Source organism: Phascolarctos cinereus, unplaced genomic scaffold, assembly GCF_003287225.1.
Source record: "Phascolarctos cinereus isolate Bilbo 61053 unplaced genomic scaffold, phaCin_HiC Scaffold_2;HRSCAF=192, whole genome shotgun sequence".
Taxonomy (NCBI): domain Eukaryota; kingdom Metazoa; phylum Chordata; class Mammalia; order Diprotodontia; family Phascolarctidae; genus Phascolarctos; species Phascolarctos cinereus.
In genome coordinates, this window is record NW_027555625.1 from 385211311 (window position 1) to 385227442 (window position 16132).

General features: G+C 37.4%; 1 long non-coding RNA gene across 2 annotated transcripts in view; it reads left to right on the forward strand.

The window, feature by feature from the left end:
* The window catches only part of LOC110192885 (uncharacterized), a 65416-nt gene that overhangs the window by 33930 nt on the left and 15354 nt on the right, over positions 1-16132 (forward strand). The window contains exon 2 of one of the 2 annotated variants that reach the window (XR_002320297.2): positions 14821-14897. This is a non-coding gene — a long non-coding RNA (uncharacterized LOC110192885). Of the gene's footprint in view, positions 1-14734; positions 14898-16132 lie in introns of those variants that run through there. The other variant, XR_013484875.1, reaches the window with a different exon arrangement.

A 16132-nucleotide genomic window follows, 5' to 3' on the forward strand; every position in this document is an offset into this window, starting at 1 on the left:
ATTTTCTTGGCTTTTTATCACTTCACCAAGTCAATATCACTGGAGTCATATTACCTTTATACCAAGACAATTCAACCACACAAATGAAAGTCTATAGGCTTAATTTGCTCTTTAATTTGTCTCTCTAGGGAGTACATAAGATTTTCCTTCCATTTACTTGGAACATTTAAAATATTATCTTGTGGTTTCAATTATGATAAGAATGTCAACATTGATGTGGCTCAGTTCCTTCAGTAAAGTATCTGACCATGTCACCATCCTACTCAATAAACTCCAGTGGCTCCCTAGCCCCATCTCCAGGACCAAATATGAAATCCTCTGTTTGGATTTCAAAGCCCTCCATAACCAACCCCTCACCCCTTCCAGTTTTCTTATACCTTACTCTTCCCCCACCAACACACTTTTTGATCAAATGACACTGGCCTCTTTGCTTTTTGGTGAACAAGACACCCATTTCTCAGCTCTGGACATTTTCTCTGGCTCTCTCCCATGTTTAGAATTCTCTCCCTCCTCATCTGCCTCCTGGCTTCCATGGATTCCTTCAAGTCCCAACTAAAATCCTACCATTTAAAGGAAAATTTTCACAACTACTCTTAATTCTAGAGCCTTTTCTCTGTTAATTATTTCCTATAAGTATCCTGTATATAGCTTGTCTGCACATATTTGTTTGCTTGTTTTCTCGTCCATTAGGATGTGAGTTCCTTGAGGGTAAAGACTGTCTTTTATCTCTCCTCATATTCCCAGCACTTGGCACTGTGCTTGACACATAGTAGACACTTAAAAATGCTTATTTTTGTTAGAGACTAACTGGTATCTTCAGACAACAGAGACGGCTTATCATGGTAGGACCCATCCGAGTTTGCACAGGTATAGTTAGGCCTTTAAAAGCCAGGGTCCACCCTATATCCATGATGAGTTATCGGAGTAGAACTTTTATGGGTAATAGTTTGTCTTGTCATATCTCAGTCATATCTCATCTACATTTTTTTTGGTTGTAGATATCACATTTAAGGAAGAATATTCACATGCTGGGATGGGCATAAAGGAGAGTAACTAGGATAATTGGAGAGCCATGAAGAATGGTGGAAAGAATTAGGGATAGTTAACCTGGAACTTAGAAGATTTAGAAGGACATGATTTCTTCTATCTGAAAAGCTGTCATGTGGAAGAAGAATTTGCTATATAAGTGTTTATTAAGTTGAATTGAATTCTTGGCTTCAGAAGACAGAAATAGCAGTGGTGGGTGGAGTTTTTGGTGAGGCATATTTAGTTTCATTGTAAGGAAAAATACTTCCAACAATTAGAGTTGTCTGAAAATGGAATGGTCTATCTTAGAAGGTTGTGATTTCCCCATTGCCGATGGTTCTCAAAGTTCAGATGGCCATTTTTGGTATCTTCAAGATATGAAGAGATATCTTATCATGTAAGCACTGTTGTCATGTAAGCACTTGTCATGTAATATTAGTTTGCTTTGGGGTCTCTTTTCACTAGGAAATCCTGCAATTCTCTGATTCTGACTCATGATAGCAACAAATGGAGACTTCTTGAGCCATTTTGGGGCTGAGAATTATATCTGGGGCCTATTGCTGGCAAGAAGCCACATGGAGATAAAACTTTATAACAATAACTCTAGATTCACCTTCAGCCTAGGGACAAGATGACAGAGGAATATGAAATGGAGGTCCAGAGGGTGCAAAATCCCAGCATCCCAATGAAGGTAATGATGAGGAAAGTGTGTCCTTTGGGCTAGATCTCCAAGAATGGGGATTGGTTCTTCAGGGCCATCCATAGTATACACTTTGAGCAATGATAGCCATTGAGTAAATACCCTGAGCCAAATTTGCTAATGGCTGTGGAGCTGCTCTTTCCCCTCATGTAATTGAAGGAATTGAAATTATTTCTTTAGAGTAGTTTTCTGAATTGAAATGCAGGTCGGTTTCCTAGCAACCATCCTTCCTGACTCTGCCTCCCCACCCCCTTCCTTTCTATGATCACCTAAAAATTAATCCAATTACCTGTAGACTAGTCTGGGTTTCTCCGAAATGGAAGGGGGCACTCAGGAAACATTCTTTATGGAGGCACAGCATGTGTATTTGGGCTCAGGGTGACTAAAAGGTAATAACAGACAGGAAAGCTACCATTTCTGTGGGCTCTGACAGATGGTGATCCTGTGTCCCTTGAGACTGGTCAAGCTGCTCATTTCAGAGAGAAACAATAGCATAGTCCAAAAGGAGTCATATTTCACTTTAAAAAGGAGTTTTGTAGTATCCTGGAAAGATCCTTGTGTTGAAATAAGGAGGCTCTGGTAGAAGTCAGGCATTGCCCCTCCACTGTTGTTGTTTAGTCATTTCAGTCATGTCTCACTCTTTATGACCCCATTTGGGGTTTTCTTGACAAAAAATGCTGGAGTGATTTGCCGTTTTCTGAGGCAAACAGGGTTAAGTGACTTGTCCAGGGTCACACATCTAGTAAATATCTGAAGTCAGATTTGAGCTCATGAATGTGAGTCCTCCTGACTTTAGGCTTAGCACTCTTTCCACTGTGTCTCCTACTTGCCCTTTCCTCTGCTATCTGGTATGATTAATTTTCCTTCTTAAGTAAAATGAGAAGTTTGAACCAGGTGATTTCTCAGGTTCCTTCCAGGTCTGGTAACCTTTGTTGCATGGAACCTGAAAATTTTAATATTCAATGTCCTCAGTTCCTTCCAGCTCTGACAACCTACACACAATGAATATTTTTTTTTTTTAAGAGGGGGAGGAATGTGGTGGAGTGTGGACTCGTAAATTCATTTCATATAGGAAATTCAAGATAATGAAACTCCCTCTTATTCCACTCTGTGATCTTTAATTTACAGACTTAGAAATTTTCCTGGGATATTGAGAGGTTAAATGACTTGCCTAGGGTGATATGCCCAGTATGTTTCAGATGGGGAACTTGAAACCAGACTTTCCTGACTTAGACTGACTCTCTAACCACTATACAACCCTGTCTTTCATGACTATTATATAATAATGATTAATAAATGGAAATGTAATAAGAATGATAAAGCTCTTCTGCTATAGTAATAATATAGAATTTATATAATATAACATATATAATAGCACATACAATACAGTATAAATAACATTTATTTTATTTTTTAGATATCATTCTTTCATATTCAACTCACCCTGTGCCCTCTGTCTACATATATGTTCCCTCCAACTGCCCTAATACTGAAAAAAGTCAATATCATCTTTCCATGTAGGAATCTAAACAGTTCAACTTTAATAAGTCCTTTATGATTTTTCTTTCCTGTTTACCTTTTCATGCTACTCTTGAGTCTTGTATTTGAAAGTCAAATTTTCTATTTAGCTCCGGTCTTTTCATCAAGAATGCTTGAAAGTCATCTATTTCATTGAATGTCCGTTTTCCCCCCTGAAGGATTATACTCAGTTTTTCTGGGTAGCTGATCCTTGGTTTTAATCCTAGCTCCTTTGACCTCTGAAATGTCATATTCCAAGCCTTCTGATCCTTTAAGGTACGAGGTGCAAAATTTTGTGTTATCCTGATCGTATTTCCACAATATTTGAATTGTTTCTTTCTGGCTGATTGCAATATTTTCTCCTTGACCTGGGACCTTTGGAATTTGGCTGTAATATTCCTAGAACTTTTCATTTTGGGATCTCTTTCAGGAGATAATCAGTGCATTCTTTCAATTTCTATTTTACCCTCTGGTTCTAGAATATCAGGGCAGTTTTCCCTGATAATTTCTTGAAAGATGATGTCTAGGATTTTTTTTTTTGATCATAGCTTTCAGGTAGTCCAATACTTTTTAAATTATTTCTTCTGAATCTATTTCCCAGGTCAGTTGTTTTTCCAATGAGATATTTCATGTTGTCTTCTCTTTTTTCATTCTTTTGGTTTTGTTTTATAATTTCTTGATTTCTTATAGAATCATTAGCTTCCATTTGCTCCATTCTAATTTTTAAGGAATTATTTTCTTCAGTAAGCTTTTGACCCTCCTTTTCCATTTGGCGAATTCTGCTTTTTAAGGCATTCTTCTCTTCATCGACTTTTTGGACCTCTTTTGCCATTTGGGTTAAGCTATTTTTTTAAGGTGTTATTTTCTTCAGGTTTTTTTTGGGTCTCCTTTACCAACCTGTCGATTCATTTTTCATGATTTTCTTGCATCGTTCTCATTTCTCTTCCCAGTTTTTTCTCTGTGTCTCTTATTTGCTTTTCAAAATCCTTTTTGAGCTCTTCCACGGCCTGAGACCAATTTATACTTTTCTCGAAGGCTTTGGATGTAGGAACTTTGACTTTGCTGTCTTCTTTTGGTTGCATGTTTTGTTCTTCTTTGTCACCAAAATAAGATTCCATAGTCTGAGGTTTCCCCCACTGTTTGTTCATGTTCCCAGAAAATTACTTGAATTTTAAACTCTTTGCTAAGGTAGGACTGTGTTTCCATTGTGGAGGGCTTCAGGGGTCTTGTGCAGCTGTTTTCAGAGATACTCATAGGGACCTGTAAATTTTCAGTTCTTCTAAGGTGGTATAATCAAAGGAGAGGTGTTCACTCCTTTCCTGGCCTGTGCTCTGATCTATGAGTGATCACGAGTACTCTTTTCTGCCTTGGAACTGTGAGGAGGATTCCCTATCTACTGCTGCCACAAGCTCCACCTTGACAGCGCTTTTCCTTACCCCAAGACTGTTACTCAGGACTGTGACCCAGATCCAAGCACCAGCAAAAATCTGCCTTAGTGCCAACAAAGAGATCCTTGCAATTTCACTCTGATCAGTTGCTTAATCTCCCAATCATCTGTGTACAAAGTGCTCCAGAAGCAGTGGCTGCTACTGTGGCCACCACGGTAGGGCTGCCCAAAGGCTAGGGCTGGACTGAGCCTCTTTCTCACTCAGGTCCAATGGACCTTTCTTACTGACCTTGTAAGTTGTCTTTGGCATTTGTGGGTTGAGAAGTCTGGAAACCATCACAGCTGCCCATGATTCAGTCTCATGAGGCCTGCTCTGGCTTTGCTGTGGCCCTGTCTTTGTCTGCCTGGCCCACGCTGAACTGTGCTCCTCTCCCACCCTGGGCAGACCTTTCCTGTCTACCATCCAGGTTGTCTTGGGCTGGAAATTTGTTTCACTCTGTCTTTTTGTGGGTTCTGCTGCTCTAGAATTTGTTTAGAGTAATTTTTTACAGGTATTTGGAGGGGTTTGCAGGACAGCTCAAGCAAGTCACTGCTTTTACTCCACCATCTTGGCTCTGTACCCAGTAGCATTTATATAATGTGTTAAGGTTTACAAAGACCTTTACACACATAATCTCATTTGATCATCACAATAATCTTGAGAAGTAGATGTTGTTATTATCATGATTTTACAGATGAGGAAACAGAGGCAGGTGGAAGTTATGAAACTTGTTCAGCATCACCTATGTAGTGTCTGAAGCCAGATTTGAGCTCAGGTCTTCCTTAGTCCAGATCCAGCACTCTATCCACTATACCACATAGCTGCTGTTAAAGAGGTGCTGTAACACCTTCACTGGAACAAAAGAGGGAAGTAGCTATAGCTATATTTGAGTAATTTTGCCAAACTCTACCAGAGGATAATCAATTAATTAAATCAACCAACAAGTATTTGTTAAGCCTCAATTGTGTAGTAGGCACTGATGACAACAAAGATAACTGAACAAGTTCCTACCTTCAAGGAGCTTACCTTCTATAGGACAAGACTTCCCAATCTGGTGTATGAATATCCCTCAGGAGAATGAGAAGCTTGTCAAGGGGGTACATGGAACATTTGATATGTAATTATATTGTCCTATTGAAATATTCCAAAAATAGTAATGTATATTGGTGAGAGGCAGATGAGGAAGCAGGGGCCGGGTGAAAAAGGGATGACAATTTTTAGAGACAATTGAAGGAATAATATCTACTGAACTAAACTAAATGAATGAGGTTTGGATCGGAATTTTTTTTTTATATTAAACCAGAAAAAAAAACCCCAGTGACAAAGACCTACTGAAAGATCAACAGATTGATTTCTACAATATCTGGAGACTTTTAATTGATTTCTAAACAATGAAATTACAAAATTTTTGGTATAGCCTTTAGAGAAGCATAACTAATTCTTACTTAGATATACTCACTAGGCCTGAATTCCATTTATAAAAATTTATCTCTGAGTCAGTATTCCTCATTCTGGTCTCAATCAAATCCAAAGGAAGAAGCGACCTACAGGCTGAAGAATCTCTTTCAAAAGCTATATGGGTAATAAAACTGTTGGTTGGCAAGAAATAGAATCAAGGGTCTCACTAATTTATTTGACTGTGTTCTGATAAGCATTTGGTAATTTTATGATACTAAAATGTTATGTCCTTATGTTACATCATTTTATTAATGAAAAATTATCTAATATTTATTTTATTTCTTCAGCAAGGTAAACTCTAGAATTCATTTACCTACAATTGAATAGGAGGCATTGAAAGCCAAGGTATGTAGGCACTGAAAAAGGTAGAAAGTCTTTGCCATAGGGAGACAATATGTCTACAATGTATATAACAAGCATATAAATGCACATATATGAATACATACACATGAGTATATATAAAAACACCTGTGTGTACGTATATGTGTGGACATCCAGGGTTATTTTCAGGGGAGGCAACAGCAGCTGGATGGATCAAAACAGACTGCATGTAGCAGTTGGTGTTTAAACTTGGCATTCAAGAAAGCAAAGATGCCAAGAGACTGAGGTGAGGGGAGGAAAGCATTCCAGCATGGGGGATTTTTTGTGTAATTGCATGGAGATGGGAGATAGAATGGCATTTGAACAGTGAGAAGGCCAATTTGGCTGGACTAAAAAGTAAATGGGGGAATGTATAAGACTGGTGTAGTACGATTGGAGCCAGGTTGTGAAGATCTTTATAAATCAAGAAAAGGAGTCTTTGATTCAACTTCTGGGAGTCAAGATGGTGGATCAAGCGGTAAAGCCATAACTCTCCCACATTCACCTCCAAAGAACCATGAAATAGCACTCCAAAACAAATCTGGGAACAGCAGAACCAGCAAAAAGACAATCTTTGAACCTGAGAAACTTGGAAGATTGGCAGGAAAGGCCTGTCTCACTCAGGTAAAAAGGGAGCACAGTCCAGGACAGGAAGCATCCTAGCAAGCCAGCAACGAGCCCAACACCAGTAAACCAGCAGGAGGTCCTGAGCCCCAGTACACCTCACAGAATCATCATGGAAATGAGCAGACGCCAGCTCTGAGAACTATCACTTGTTTCACTGTAGCTCTGGGCCAACAGGCAATCTCCAGGGACCAGACTTCAGTGTAGCACCACAGAAACAGGTAGTCACCAACTCTATGGGTGTCTAAGCAAACAGGCAGGGTGGTGGTGGTGGGGAAGCACCACATGATTCAGAGCAGCCTTGGGCAAACAGGCAGCTGACAGTAGCCAGACCACCAAGTGTTGTAGTGTATCCCTGGGGAAATGCAGAAACACCCCACTGACCTCAGCACATACCAGTCACCGGCAGTAGGACCCTGGCTTAGTACCGGGTCAGCAGCCAGAACTGTATGGCTCCAGTAGCGCCAGCCACCCCCACTGCACTCCCTCAGCACACCACCAGACACAAGAGTCCCCTGTGGGCCTCAGGGCAAGATCAGTGCGGCACCAGGTAAACAGCCAGGGCCTGCAGCCCCTGGCACAAGAAGCCCGAGACAATGCCCCTTCCGCCCTGGAAGCAGAGCTCAAATTTAAAAGAAAGGAAAAAAGCCAAAAAGATGAGCCAACAACAAAACCAAAAAGAATCTGACCATAGGAAGTCATTACGGTGACAGGGAAGATCAAGACAAACTCAGAATAGGACAATATTGTAAAAATACCTATGGGTAAAATTCCAAAGTGGTCTGAAGTCCAGAAAGAATTCATAGAAGAGCTCAAAAAGGAGCTTAAAAGTCATATAAGAGAGGTAGAAGAAAGATTGGGAAAAGAAACGAGAATGATGCAAAAAGTAGACTTGGCCAAATGGAAAAAGGAGATACAAAAATCAACTGAAGAAAACAACTCCTTAAAAAGTACAATTGGCCAAATAGAAAAGAATTTGTTAAAAAGCTAATTGAGGAAAACAACTACTTAAAAGTTTGAATTGGGCAAGTAGAAGCTAATCACTCTATGAGACATCAAAAATCAATGAAACAAATTCAAAAGAATGCAAAAATGGAAGAAAATGTAAAAAACCTCGTGGGAAAAACAACTGACCTGGAAAATAGACATGAGAGATAATGTCAGAATCATCGGACTACCTGAAAGCCATAATCAAAAGGAAGACCTGGAGAGCATCTTTCAGGAAATTATAAAGGAAAATTGACATGATATCCTGGAACCAGAGGGCAAAATAGGAATTGAAAGAATCCACTAATCTCAGGAAAGAGATCCCAAAATAAAAAGTCCAAGGAATGTCGTAGCCAAAATTCAGAACTATCAAATCAAGAAAAAATACTGCAAGTAGCCAGAAAGAAACAATTCATTTGTTGAGGAGCCACGATCAGAATTACTCAGGACGTAGGACCTGCAGCATTTAAAGATTGGAGGTCATGGAACGTGATATTCTGGAAGGCAAAGGACTACAACCAAGAATCACTTACTTAGCCAAATTAAACATAATACATCAAGAGAAAAATGGTTTTTCAATGAAATAGAAAGATTTCAAGCTTTTGTAAGGAGAAGACCAGAATTAAACCAAAAATTTGACCTCCAATATCAAGACCCAAGGGAAGCCTAAAAAGATAAAAAGGTAAAAGAAAACATAAGGAAATCAATGGAGTTGAACTGTTTGCATCCCGACATGGGAAGATGATACTTGTAATTCTCAGAGATTGTTTCACTAATAGTACAGCTAGAAGAATATACACAAACAGGGGGTATGGGTATAAGGTGAATTTTAGGGAATGACATAAAAAATAATTAGGGGATGAGAGAGAGGAGTATATTGGGGGCTGAAGGAAGGGAGAGGTAGAATGGGGTAAATTATTTCTCCTGAAGAGCCATGAAAAATCTATTACAATGGAGGAGAAGATGGGAGGATAGGTAATGGGCATCGCTGGAACTTTACTCTCATCAGTATTGGCTCAGAGAGGGAATAATATACACAATCAGTTGAATATAGAAATATATCTTACCCAACAGAGAAGTAGGAATGGAAGAGATTGAGTAAAGTGGGGGAGTACTGACAGAAGGGAGGGCAGATTGGGGAATGTGGTAGGCAGAAGCAAAGCACTGGTGAGGAAGGAAAGGGCAAAAGAAGAACAAACAAGACAAAAAATGGAATGGTGAGAAATGCACAGTTAGTAATTATAATTGTGAATGTGAATGGGATGAACTGTCCCATGAAATGGAAACAGCAGAGTGGATCAAAAACCAGAATCTTACAATATGCTGTTTACAAGAAATACATTTGAAGCAGTGAGACACACACAGAATAAAGGGAAGGGGCTAGAGCAGAAACTTTTATGCTTCAATGAAGTAAAAAAAAAAGCAGGAGTAGTAATCCTGATCTCAGCCAAAGGAAAAGCAAAACCAGACCTAATTAGAAGAGGTAAGGAAGGAAACTACATCTTGCTAAAAGGGTACCATAGACAATGAAGCAATATCAATACTAAACACATATACATCAAGTGGTACAGCATCCACATTCTTAAAGGAGAAGTTAAGTGAGTTATAGGAAGAAATAGACAGCAAAAATATACTAATGGGAGACCTGAACTGTACTCTTCTCAAAACCTGATAAATCCAATAAAAAACAAGAAAGAAGCTAAGGAGGTAAATATAGTATTATAAAAGTTAGATATGATAGACTTTTGGAAAAAAATGAATGGGAACAGAAAGGAATATATTTTTTTTCCTCAGCATCACATGGCACCTACACAAAAATTGACCATGTATTAAGGCATAAAACCCTCAAAATCACATGTAGAAAGTCAGAAATATTAAATGTATTCTTTTCAGATAATAGTGCAATAAAATTACATTAAACAAAGGGCAGTGAAAAGATAGATTAAAATTAATTGAAGTTAAATAATCTAATCGTAAAGAATAAGTGGGTCAAAGAACAAATCATAGAAACAATCAATAATTTCATTAAAGAGAATGACAACAATGAGACAACCAAAATTTATGGGATGCAGCCAAAGGAGTACTTAGGGGAAAATTTATTTCTCTAAATTCATACATCAACAAAGTAGTAAAAGAACAGATTGATGAATTGAACATGCAACTTAAAAAGCTAGAAAAAGATCAAACAGGCAAAGGAGTGTTACCAAACGTCTTTTATGACACAAATATGGTGCAGGTACCTAAACTAGGAAGAGCTAAAACAGAAAGAAAATTATAGACCCATTTCCCTAATGAATATTGAGGCAAAAATTTTGAATAAAATACTAGCAAGGTGATTACAGCGATATATCACAGCGATTATGCACTATGATCAGGTGGGATTTATTCTAGAAATTTAGGGTTGGTTCAATGTTAGGAAAACTATCAACATAACTGACCATATCTATAATAAAACCAACAGAAATCATGTGATTAACTCAATAGATGTTGAAAAGGCTTTTGATGAAATACAGCACCCATTCCTATTAAAAACACTAGAGAGCATAGGTATAATGGGAACATTCCTTAAAATGATAAGTACCATCTATGTAAAACCATCAATAAACATTTTCTGTAATGAGGATGAGCTAGAATCCTTCCCAATAAGATCAGGGGTGAAGCAAAGATGCCCATTATCACCACTACTATTTAATATAGTACTAGAAATGTTAGCTTTAGCAATAAGAAAAGAGAAAGAAATTGAAGAAATTAGAAGGCAATGAGGAAAGAAACCCATCACTCTTTGCAGATGATATGATGGTATACTTAGAGGATCCTAAAGAATCAACTAAAAAATGCTTGAAATAATTAACAAAGTTGCAGGATATAAGATAAATTCACATAAGTCATCAGCACTTCTTTATACTACTAATGTAGCCCAGCAGCAAAAGGTAAAAAGAAAATTTCACTTAAAATAATTGCAAACAATATAAAATACTTAGGAGTCTACCTGCCAAGACAAGCCTAGGAACTATATGAACAAAATTACAAAACCCTTTTTACACAAATAAAATCAGATCTAAATAATTGGAAAAATAGCAATTGCTTATGGGTAGGCTGAGCAAATACAATAAAAATGACAATTCTGCCTAAATTAATTTACTCAGTACAGTGCCATACCAATCAAACTACCAAAAATTATTTTATAGAGCTATTAAAAAACAACAACAACAAAATTTATCTGGAAGAACAACAGGTCCAGAATATCAAGGGAACTAATGAAAAAAAAATACAAAGGAAAGTGGCCTAAGAATACTAGATCTCAAACTATATTATAAAGCAGTAATCATCAAAATTATCTGATATTGGCTAAGAAATAGAGTGGTGGATCAGTGGAATAGATTAGAGACACAAGACATAGTAGTCAATGACCATAGTAACCTAGTTTTGATAAACCCCCAAACCCCTGCCTTTGGAATGAGAACTCACTCTTTGACAAAAACTACTGGGAAAACTAGAAAATGATAGGACACAAACTAGGTATACACCAGCATCTCACACTGTATATCAAGATAAGGTCAAAATGGGTGCGTGATGGGGACAGTTAGGTGGCACAATGGATAGAGCTCTCGCCTTGGAGTCAGGAGGACCTGAGCTCAAATCTGACCTCAGACATTTGACACTTATTAGCTGTGTCACCCTGGGCAAGTCACTGAACCCCAATTGCCTCACTGAAAAGCAAAAAAATGGGTGCATGACTTAGACATAAAGGGTGGTACCATAAGCAAAATAGAAGAGCAAGGAGTAGTCTACCTTTCAGATTCTATAGGCAAAGGAAGAATTCATAACCAAAAAAGAGATAGAGAACATTACAAAATGTAAAATAGATAATTTTCATTATATTAAAATAAAAAAGCTTTTGTACAAACAAAACTAATGCAACCAAGAGTAGAAGGAAAGCAGAAAGCTGGGAAACAATCTTTACAGCAGGTGTCTCTGATAAAGACCTCATTTCTCAAATATATGAAGAACTGAGTCAAATTTATAAGACTAGAAGCCATTCCCCAATTTATACCTAGTCAAAGGATATGAACAAGTAGTTTTCAGATGAAGAAATCTCGATGAGAGAAATGCAAATTAAAACAACTCTGAGGTACCACCTCACACCTATCAGATTGGCTAATATGACAAAAACGGAAAATGATAAATGTTGGAGAAGATGTGGGAAAATTGGAACATTAATGCATTGGTAGAGTTGTAAACTATTCCAACCATTCTGGGGAGCAATTTAGATCTATGCCTAAAGGGCAATCAAACTGTGCATACTCTTTGATCCAGCAATACCACTACTAGGTCTGTATCCAAAAAGTTCATGAAAAGGGAAAAGGACCTACATGTGCAAAAATATTTATAGCAGCCCTTTTCATGGTGGCAAAGTATTAGAAATTGAAGGGATGCTCGTCAATTAGAGAATGGCTGAATAATCTGTGGTATATGAATGTAATGGAACACTATCATGCTATAAGAAATGATAAGCAGGAAGAATTCAGAAAAACCTGGAAAGACTTATACATACTGATGAAAAGCGAAATAAGCAGAACCAGGAATATATTGTAAACAATATCAGTGACATCATGTGATAATCAACTATGAATGACTCAGCTCTTCTCAGCAACACAATGATTCAAGATAAGTATAAAGGATTCATGAAGGAAAATGCTATCCAGATCCAGATAAAGAACTCATGAGCTCTGAATGCAAATTAAAGCATACTTTTTTCACGTGCTTTATTTTTTTTTCTTTTGATCTGTTTCTTCTTTAACAACTGTGACTAATATGGAAATATGGTTTACATGATAGCATATGTGTAACCTATATCAAGCTGCCTACCATTTTGGGAAGAAGGGAGGCACAGGGAAGGAGGGAGGGAGGGAGAAAAATTTGGAACTTAAAATCTTGTAAAAATGAATGCTACAAGTTGTCTTGATATGTAATTGGGAAAAATAACTATTTTTAAAAATGGCCTTGCAACAAAAAAAAGAAAGAAAAGGAGTCTTTGTCTGGTCTTAAAGAGACATATTGAGTAAGGGAGACCTGTGGTTAGACCTATGCTTTAGAAATATCACTTTGGTGGGGAAGCCTTGGGGGAAAAGCAAGATACTCATACTTTTAAAATGTTGAATTATTTAAATTTTAAGATTCTGATGTAAGTACAAGACATGATATGTAGGTATGAGATGAGTGAATAGGAACATTATTTATTCATTGTAACCATGTATGAGGTTCAGGATAGTGACTGATTTGAATAGCATAAGAAGAAAATTTGACTATAGCACTTAGAATTTGTTGGCATGGAAGGACAGGTGCTGTAAGATGCCAGTGCACAATAGATTTTCAAAGAATTTCAGGCTCTCTGATCCTAAGGTTGGTATGAAGGTGTGCTTTCAAGCTGAAAGAAAGTAGGATGATATAAGGACTCCAGAGCGTTCATTCCATATGATTCAAGGGCTCACTTATTCAAATTTGCTGCTGAAAAGCATCATGTATTTTGGCATCATAGAGACACATTGAGATTTTTCCAAAACAAATTTAAAGTTAATATAATTCAATGAGAAATTTAAGAATTTTTCCAGTTCTTCCCTTAATGAGTTATGTGATCTTGATGAAAGCATTTCCTTTTGCTAGACCTCAGAGTCCTTATCTGTAAATAGAAGGGAGTGACTTAAGACATTTCTAACCTGTTCTTCTTGGTCTGGGGAGGAATGTGCCTCTGGGGAAGTTTATAATTGTCATCCACTAGAAAGCAGTAAAATTGTAGACATCACCAGAGGGTTTGAGCTATAGATGTTGGAACAATGGTCCCAGGAGCCGAGCTCCTGGATACCTATATAGTGTATTGGGAATGGAGCACTGGAGGATAATAAGTGGGACCTACAAGTAGTGACCACTACCTCATGTAAGCTAAGAGGAACCACAGGATAGTGAATAGCAAACTTGGGCTTCTTTCTTTTTCTAAAGCCCCAACCAGGACAGTATTTAAAGTAATAGAGACTGTGTGAATCTCTGGGAAGAATATTACCTAATAAGAAGGAAAGATATCTTGATTGTCTCTGGATTTGGATGTGAATTCTTTAATTTTTAAATGAAAAAAGATATATGTTTTTTACTCTTGTGAACCTCAGTGCTTTCAAGGAGATGATGATGACAGCTCATGGGTTGTGACATATACTAATGTTCCTAAATTTCACCTGGGGAGGGAGAAAGAGCTAAAGAAGAGAGAGGTCTCTAAATTGTACTTGGGCCCTTCATATAACAAAGAAGCCTCTCATGCAATAACAATAATTTTATTAAATAATATTAATTTTTAAACTTATCACTTCCACCCTCTATATGTAACATAGTAATAAGGATGCTTGTATTCTCTACTCCCCCCACCCCCCACCATAGGCCCAATATATGTGGATGGTAAAATGATAAAATGAAAACCTACCACAAAAGGTTAACCACAAAAGGTTAATTAGTGAAAATGCAGAATTGTCTTTCATGCTGTTCCATCTCAAAGGGCTTTTGTAGGCTAGAAAATTTCTTTCTTTGCCTCTACACTCCCCAAGGAATAATGAGCTGTTTTTTGCTTCCTCTTGTCTCAAATGGTGCCTTGGCACAGATAAGAACTAAAAGGTTTCTTTAACCAGGGTCAGTATAATTGGGTCTTTAATTAAGTGATTCCTTTCTTCATTGCAGGGCCTGATGATTTACTCACACTGTCCTGAGGCCATTGAAATATCCCTGGCACCATGATTTCTTGTATTGTGGGAAAGGTAAGTTTTTTTTTTTTATACCGCTTCAAGAACTGGGCTCCAGATTTTGACGGTCTCTACTTAGTTTCCGTTTATGCTCAAGAGAAGAGCAGAGGGGAAAAGGAACCAATAGTTTGTTCCCTCTATGGGTTTGCTGCTCATTTTACATAACTGGCTGGATATTACTGTGTGTGATATTCTTTTTCTTTCCATTGGGACTTTGAAAAACTCAAGGAATCTATCTGAAAAAAAAGTTTTATCCCTCTGAGATCATTATCTCTGAAAAGATTTCTTTTTAAATAATAGAACTATGGGATGTTGGAGCTAGAAGGGGCCCTAGAACATAAAACATAAAATATTTGGAGTGTAAAATGTGGAAAACAGAATGTCATAACTGATTTGGGACATAGAACATAAATGTTATAGGAAGAAGAGAACACGAGACACGGAATGTCAGATCTGAAAAGGACTTAGACTCTACAACCTAGTGTATAATTTTAGAGCTGTGAAGGAACTTTTGCAATGAGTTTACTTATTCAAATTTGCCACTGACGTTCAACATATATTTTGGTGTCATAGGTACATATTGAATTTATTAAAAAAAGAACAAAAGTTAACATAATTCAATTAGAAATTCAATAATTATTCCAGTTCTTCCCTTAACAAGCTATGCAATCTTGGTCAAAGCATTTCCTTTTGTTAGACTTCAGGGTCTTTGTGTGTAAAATGAAGGGATTGAGTTAGGATGTCCTTTGTCTGACATTGAGTTCTAAGACATATTCTAACTCCAGCACTTTATCTTTTATGTTCTAGGGGCACTTCCAGGTCTGGCATTGTTATGTTCTTAGTTCCCTTACACCCCGACATTTAGAATATAAAATTTATGTTCTCAAGTTTTTTTTTTAATCACCAACATTCTACATTATACATTTCCTTTCACTTCTGACTTTCTATGATTATATTATGATGCATCTCTTCCCTCTTGTCATGGAAACTTGTATAAGAAGATAGATCTCAAGGGACATTTAAAATAGCTAGTTTTTTTTTAAATCAATCAACCAAAAAGCAGTTATGAAATATCTATTATTTGCCAAACAACTTGGTTTCTCCTGGGGGGCTAAAAATGTTCCCATTTTCAAGGAGCTAATATTCTATCAGGAGCAATAATATGTACACTTATAAGTAACAAATTAAAATCTATACAAAGTAAATTCAAGATAATTTGGATTTCAGAGAGGCACATGCAGTTGGGGGAG